Raw genomic sequence first — 7,198 nt, 5'->3', positions numbered from 1 at the left:
TTCCCAGAAAAATACAATAAATACGTTATCAAAACATTTTCGAAGAAATGTATTTTATTCATTTTAAAACCTTTGGGATGTCATCGTCAATATAGAAACATGTGCATAAACGGAACTTACATGTATTTACACTAGTGATCTACATTTCTTTAATCTCTCAGTGTAATGTGACTTCGTATCAACACTTGTAATATAAATAAACTTAGTGGGTCAAGTTTGGAAACCTGGTGAGTACATAGGGTTTTCAACCCATAATAATATAATTATTATGTTTAATCATGAAATAGTTAACCCAATTATCCATCCCCATTATCTTCTTTATTCTTAAGGATCTACCCTAAGAATCAACCATTCCTCGTTCATACATTCCTAAGGTTCATCCTAAGGAATCGGCATGAAGTCCATCGTCATCGGGGTTTAGGCACTAAGTCTACATAGTCGCTAGCATTTATACAACAGGAACAAAGTCTGCATAGTCGCCAGGGTTTTGGCACCAATTCTGCATGATCACCAAGGTTTAGAGTACACCGAGTGAACACATCGTTCACAACACTTACAGGTCGCGAGCCTGCTAGTGTTCCAGTGGACTGTCCAGAATAGTCCGTGGTTGTCATCCATACTCTGCTGAATGACAGGGTCATCGTTTGGGAAAAGGCTTCTCGCATCAGTCACCTCTCACCCTCACCTTGTGGTCTATTACACCTTTCAACTCATCGTCCAACTTATATTCCATCTATTACATCTACCCATGTTTTACCTCAATATTTTTGTAGATATAAAATACATATACAGTTTAAATCCTTTAAAACTTGAATAAAATCATTCAACTAGCATAGACAGCAAGTACTCAGATAATACGCACACATAACACATAATTTATATAGAATACTTCATATCTATGTGTAAGATGAAAGGGACCATGCACTCACCTAAAAGGTGGTGACTCAGCACTTGGACAGCACTTGGATACTCTCAAAACAATTTCCTTTGATAAAACCTAGTATCAACACCACTAGGGTTTAGTCTCACGATAACCGTGACAAACTAAGAGTCTGACTATTATTATTATTATATAAGCATTAAATAACACTCAATATAACTCATAATAATAGCCCAAATAATTATTTTAAGGACCTAATAACATTACAATAATTATTTGGAAGCTATATTAAAAATTGCATAAGCGTAGCTCACTTACAGCGGATTTTAAGGAAAACTGGGCTTTGCTCGGAGCAGCATTTCCAAAACCGAAAGAAGCTTTTTTTCGAGACTCCAGGAGCGTCGGGGCTTCCTTAGGTGCTAGGGGATTACCTAGGCTTAGGGGAGGGTTAAAACCCTTAGAGAGAGAAAGAAACTAGAGAGAGAATGAGAAATGGTGTGAAAAATGTGGAGACCCTCGCCCCCTTTTTATACCCTGTGAGGCCTCGGACTATGCTGGGCGTAACTTTGGATAGGGTCCAGCTGCATCCAACTATCTCGCACTTCGGAAGAGGATAAGGACCAAGGGTACGCTGGGCGTACTGAACTCCGACGCGGGACATAAGGCAAAAGCGAGGCGACATGTCATGATCCAAAGGGTGCTCTGCGATCGGCGATGGACGGCTGCGATGACGCCACGTCATCCATCTCGCATCAGATTTCACAATTTGCACACTCAACTTTAAAAATTCGTAACTTTCGCGTATGATCTCCGTTTTCGACGTTCTTTATATCCATGCGAAGGCAGGAATGTACTCCACAACTTTCGTTTAGACTTTGTCGGCTAATTTTGATTTGATTTTAAAGTTTATATTATTAACAGGTCGGGACAGTATTAACAGGCCGGGATAGGATTTGTCCGTTAAATCCTCATAACTTCTTCATCCGACGTCCGGTTTTGCCCATCTTTTTCTTATTACGCTACTATTAACAAGATATTTGATTCTTGTTTAGGTCATGTCGGCTAAAAATCACTCGATCTGATATTCGAATTTCGGGCTGTACACTGCTAATCCGAAACTTCGAAAAATCATAATTTCTTCATACGAAGTCAGATTTGGGCGTTCTTTTTATCGATGTTCTTAGTTTAAAATACTCTACGATTTTCATTTATATCATTAAGGCTAAAACTCAATCTATCGTAAATTCACTATTTACACTTCCCGTTGCCGTGTCGGTTCCGTCGCGAAACTTCGACGGGTCATAACGTCTTCGTTATAACTCGGATTTCGGCATTATTTATATGTACGGAAACCTTTTGACATATACTACAACTTGGTTCAAATTTTTTATTCTAAATAATCTTTTGTCAAAAATTCGTTTTCGACACTTATTGCCTCTAATTTGACTAGCCCGGATCTACGGGCGTTACAATTATCTCCCCCCTTAGGATGATTACGTCCCGTAATTATCAACGAAATAGGGATGACATGATGACTCCATACGTTATCTCTTCATCCTAAGTCATAGATTCGATGTTTCTTCGAACGAGTATCTAACTCTTAGACTCCTTGATTACAGGCAGTGCTCGATCTTGCATGCGCTCTTTATCTCACGTTACACTCCAAATTATGACCTTCAAGTCACAATGTCAATCCTCAGTTGATACGAACTTAAGATAAGCTATTTTATTACTACGATGGAACGATGTGTCATATTCTAATGACCTATCATCGTGTGATGCATTGCTTGGACTCAGGTCGTTTAGAGTCAAATTCCGGAACAGACTATACGTTCCTTCATGTTGTAATCACATCTTAAAAGGTAGCATTTCTTGCAACCATCGCGATACTTCCACTGATCGCTTTGATTAATTCTTCCGGCTTAATCCGGTGTTACATCGAACTTGGTTCTCTGAACGACATAACATACTCATCGTAGTTGGACTCAATTCGATATAACCACTAGGGTCGAAATATCAACAATCTTCTTAGTCATTATCGAAACGATGGTAACAACACACTTGAATAAAACAAAATCAATTACTAGTTTCTTGGTAACCTTGTGACTTTCCCTGATCCAAGCGTGAGTCCTATGCTTCCGGTAGTATATGTATCTACTACCTTTCACACTTACTCATACTCGTCCCAAGTATTGCCTCGTTGTTTTCCAAGTCATCATGCAAGAAAATCACATAACAATTTAACACAGCAGATACAAAACGAAGGCTTTATTATTTCTCGAAATTATTACATAGGTTTCAAGTTCTCCCTAGACTATGGCTTTAATAGGCTACACCATATGATACTAGGGCTACTGCATAACTTGATCTTCGGATATGAACTCCTCATCCTTGATTCGTCGCATGGTTGTCTGCTTCGTCGAGGATCATGTGAAATGCCCTTGGCCTCGGTGGCATTTCTGGTCTTGCTGCTTTATTTTTCCCCGGGCAGTCCCTAGAAATATGCCCTTCTTTGTTACATCCATAACACACCTTCTTGTTGGACGCACGCTTGCTGGCGTAATGCCATGTCTTCCACATATTTAGCAAGTCACCTCCTCGCCACATTTCCCGGAGTGCTTCTTTTTGCACTTTTCACACCACTTGGCTTCACTTCCTCCTCCTTCTTTAGTCTTTAAGAATTTCCTTTCTTTGTTGGACTTTGAAGATCCTTCATGCTTCCTTTTCTCTCCAACTTCAGCTCTCTCCAGGCCCTTTTCCATATTATGGGTTTCAACATTCCTGGCTGCCCAGATAGCTCCTTTCAAAGGGGTTGCTTGCTTGACCGTTGGTCTAAAGTCTGCTGGTAATCCATGGGCAAACTTGTTGACCTTGGAGAGCTAAGTTGGAACTAGATAAGGAACAAGCTTCATTTTCTCCGTAAAACTTGCAGCATACTCGATGACACTCATCTTTCCCTTAGATTCTGAAACTTGTTGTTGATCTCCAGAAGATCCTGCTCAGAGCAGTACTGCATCTTTAACTGCACTAGAAAATCCTCCCATGACATCTTGCTCGCTTCTCCTTTAGGAATCGAATCCGCTAGTAGCTTCGACCAGCTTAGTACTCCATATTTCAACAATGCAACCGCGAGAGCTGTCTTGTGCCTAATGCTACACTCGCAACTCTCAAACATCATCTCCATCTTAGAGATCTAGTTCATGACTTCCACCGGCATCGGGCTTCCAAATAGACTCGGTGGTTTGGATGCCATGAAATCCTTGTATTTGCATCCACGTCCATCATTTCCTCCATCCTGGTGGTTTTGCCTAACTATCGGTAGGTTGGCTTGACCAATAGTCCCACTGTAGTTTCCCTCCTCAGTCTGTCCTTCGCTTAACTCAGGTTGTTCAATCTGTATAGTCGCTTCCTCTCAATTTTGCTGGAGCAAATCTCTGGTTTCCTCCATTTGGCGATCCAACATCGTCTGGATCATCGCTTGCACTCCGGCCATTGTTATTGGCTCAGCAGCGGCCACCACAACCGGTATTTGCTTAATCACTAAGGGCTGATCTCGGTTCCCATTTGCATTCACGTTTCTGCTATGGGTCCTTGTCATCTTGATCTATACACCGAATAAGGTGAATCTAGATCTTTATTTAGGATTGACGTTTAAATCCTCCTAATCCCTCTGAAATGTTTATATGCTACTTCTAATATCATATTGGTACGTTTAGAATCCTAAACACATATGGTTTCCAGATCTGGTCGGCAACAGACCATAGATCCGATCAACTATAGCATAACAAATCATTTAGCACATAAAAGCAATTTAGGCATCATTCCTAAAATAAGCTAGTGCTCACAACTCACAATCATCGCTTAGCATTCTAAGTTTAAGTCTAAAAATAAATCCATATTCCTAGTTTGCTTAAGCTAATGCTCTGATACCAACTGTTACGTCCCCACTTTCACGGCCAGAAAAGACCGATTTTTTGTTTATGCTTTATAAAAATCAGAGTACTTCTTTTCATAAAAATGTTGCAAAATTTGTTCGCAGAAAAATACAATAAATACGTTATCAAAACATTTTCGAAGAAACGTATTTTATTCATTTAAAAACGTTTGGGATGTCATCGTCAATACAGGAGCATAAGCACAAACGGAACTTACATTTATTTACACTAGTGATTTACATCTCTTTAATCTCTCAGTGTAATGTGACTTCGTATCAACACCTGTGATATAAATAAACTGAGTAGGTCAGGTTGGGAAACCTGGTGAGTACATAGGGTTTTCAACCCACAATAGTATAATTATTATGTTTAATCATCAAACATTTAACCCAATTACCCATCCCCATTATCTTCTTTATTCATAAGGATCTACCCTAAGAATCAACCATTCCTCGTTCATACATTCCTAAGGATCATCCTAAGGAATCGACACGAAGTCAATTGTCACCGGGGTTTAGGCACTAAGTTTGCATAGTCGCCAGAACTTATACAACATGCACTAAGTCTGCATAGTCTCCAGGGTTTTGGCACCAATTCTGTGTTGGAATAGTGTCTAAGGCTGCAATTATATTAGGCAAGTATTTGACCCGATTGTGCATGGTCCTTTTGGGTTGCCTTCACCATAGCAACTTGGTAGGATGATTTATTATGAGAGAATAGATATTATTAATATATTATGAGAATAATATAAGGAATAATAATATAGTTATTTGATTAATATAAGTCATAGATTAATTAGTATTAATTTGGTGACTTAAGGAGATTAATTAAATAAGAGGGTATAAACTGTCAATTGTTTGATAGTTAAACTTTAGACTGTAAATCCTTATTGGATAAAGGGTTGGACGATTTTTAGGCTAGGATAAGCCGAAATTTGTCCAAGGCATTATCTTGGAAGGATTTGGAATTCTTTGAGTAATAGTTATCCGACTAGGGTTTGAGTTGTAACCCTTAAGGAGTCTACAAGTATAAATAGACCCTATGGCAAAGGGAATTCGACACCTCCTCTAATGTAAGGACACCCTGGCTGAATTCCTTCTCTCTCCTCTCTCTCAAATCATCCTCTTTGCTAGTTGGTGTTTGTAAGCCATTAGAGGAGTGACAATTTTGACTCTAAAGCTCCAAGAACAAGAAGATAAAACAAGTGTTTCAAGGTATGCTTCTAACTCTGGTTTTGTGCTGTTCATATACCTAATAAGTCATTAGGAGTCTTGGATTCATTGCATGTTTAATTAGAGAAACCTAGATCCGATCATTAGGGTTTGTATGCTGTCACACCCCGAAAACCGAAGGCGGAATACATTTCCGGGGTTGACTACCGTGTTGAGTATCAAATCCAATGTACATAGTAAGTAAAGTAAAACAAGCATTACATTACATAATAACAGTTTTACAGTTGTTTCAAAAGTAAAGTTTGTACAGTTGTGATACATAATATATATAGACAAAATGTAACGGGTCTTCATGTACACCGTCTTCATGCAAAAGGATCTTCGGGTACCTGTTCTAACGCTGACCTGAGAACACAAGCGGTTTGAAAATCAGCATAAAGCTGGTGAGTTCATAAGCGGTTTTGTTTTACGGAAATGTATCGGTTTCCTTTATGTTTCTAAAATGTTATGTGCACCAAGAAAATCCCGTATTTTCTTAAAAGTTGGTTATTGTTTCACAGATGTAAAGTATAGTAAGTTTGTACACTGAAAACATGTTTACTCATGTGAAAATGTCTAGTTGGTTATCTGACTGGTTAAACTGTTCTGTTTACTTATCATGTGTTACCAGGAAAGTCCCATACTTTCCTTACTGTATGTTACAAATTGTAAAAGATGTAATGTTATCCATTCTGTGACTCTTTCTAGTTATGTAAATGTTACCCAGGAAAGCCCCATGCTTTCCTGCATGTATGTATCTTATGTAAACGATGTGAAAAATGTAAAAGATGTAATCGTGATTAGATTCCATGTTTTCCCCAGGAAGGTCCCGTACCTTCCTGCATGTTAGTTACAATAAGTAAAAGATGTAAACGATGTGAACGATGTATGAAGTAATCCATTATTACTGTAAGTAAATCTCTGTTATCCTAATTGCGAGTTCCATAACCATACAATAGACTGAAACCTGTGGCAATAAGTAGTCCACATGTGGCAATAAGTCGTCCACATATTTATGACTTTCGTCACCCTTGAACCATTTCGGTTCGGCTGTAGCTAGCAGCCAGGTGTGGGGTAGTCAGCCCCATATAGATCTATACACTCAAGTCACGCTCTCTAACTACCAGAGATTCTGGTTATGGGTGTAGTCCTCCACTTGCGTAATCCAAGTG

The sequence above is a fragment of the Lactuca saligna genome, chromosome 4, assembly GCF_052625555.1.
Source record: "Lactuca saligna cultivar CGN05327 chromosome 4, ASM5262555v1, whole genome shotgun sequence".
Taxonomy (NCBI): Eukaryota; Viridiplantae; Streptophyta; class Magnoliopsida; order Asterales; family Asteraceae; genus Lactuca; species Lactuca saligna.
This window is presented reverse-complemented; position numbering follows the sequence as displayed.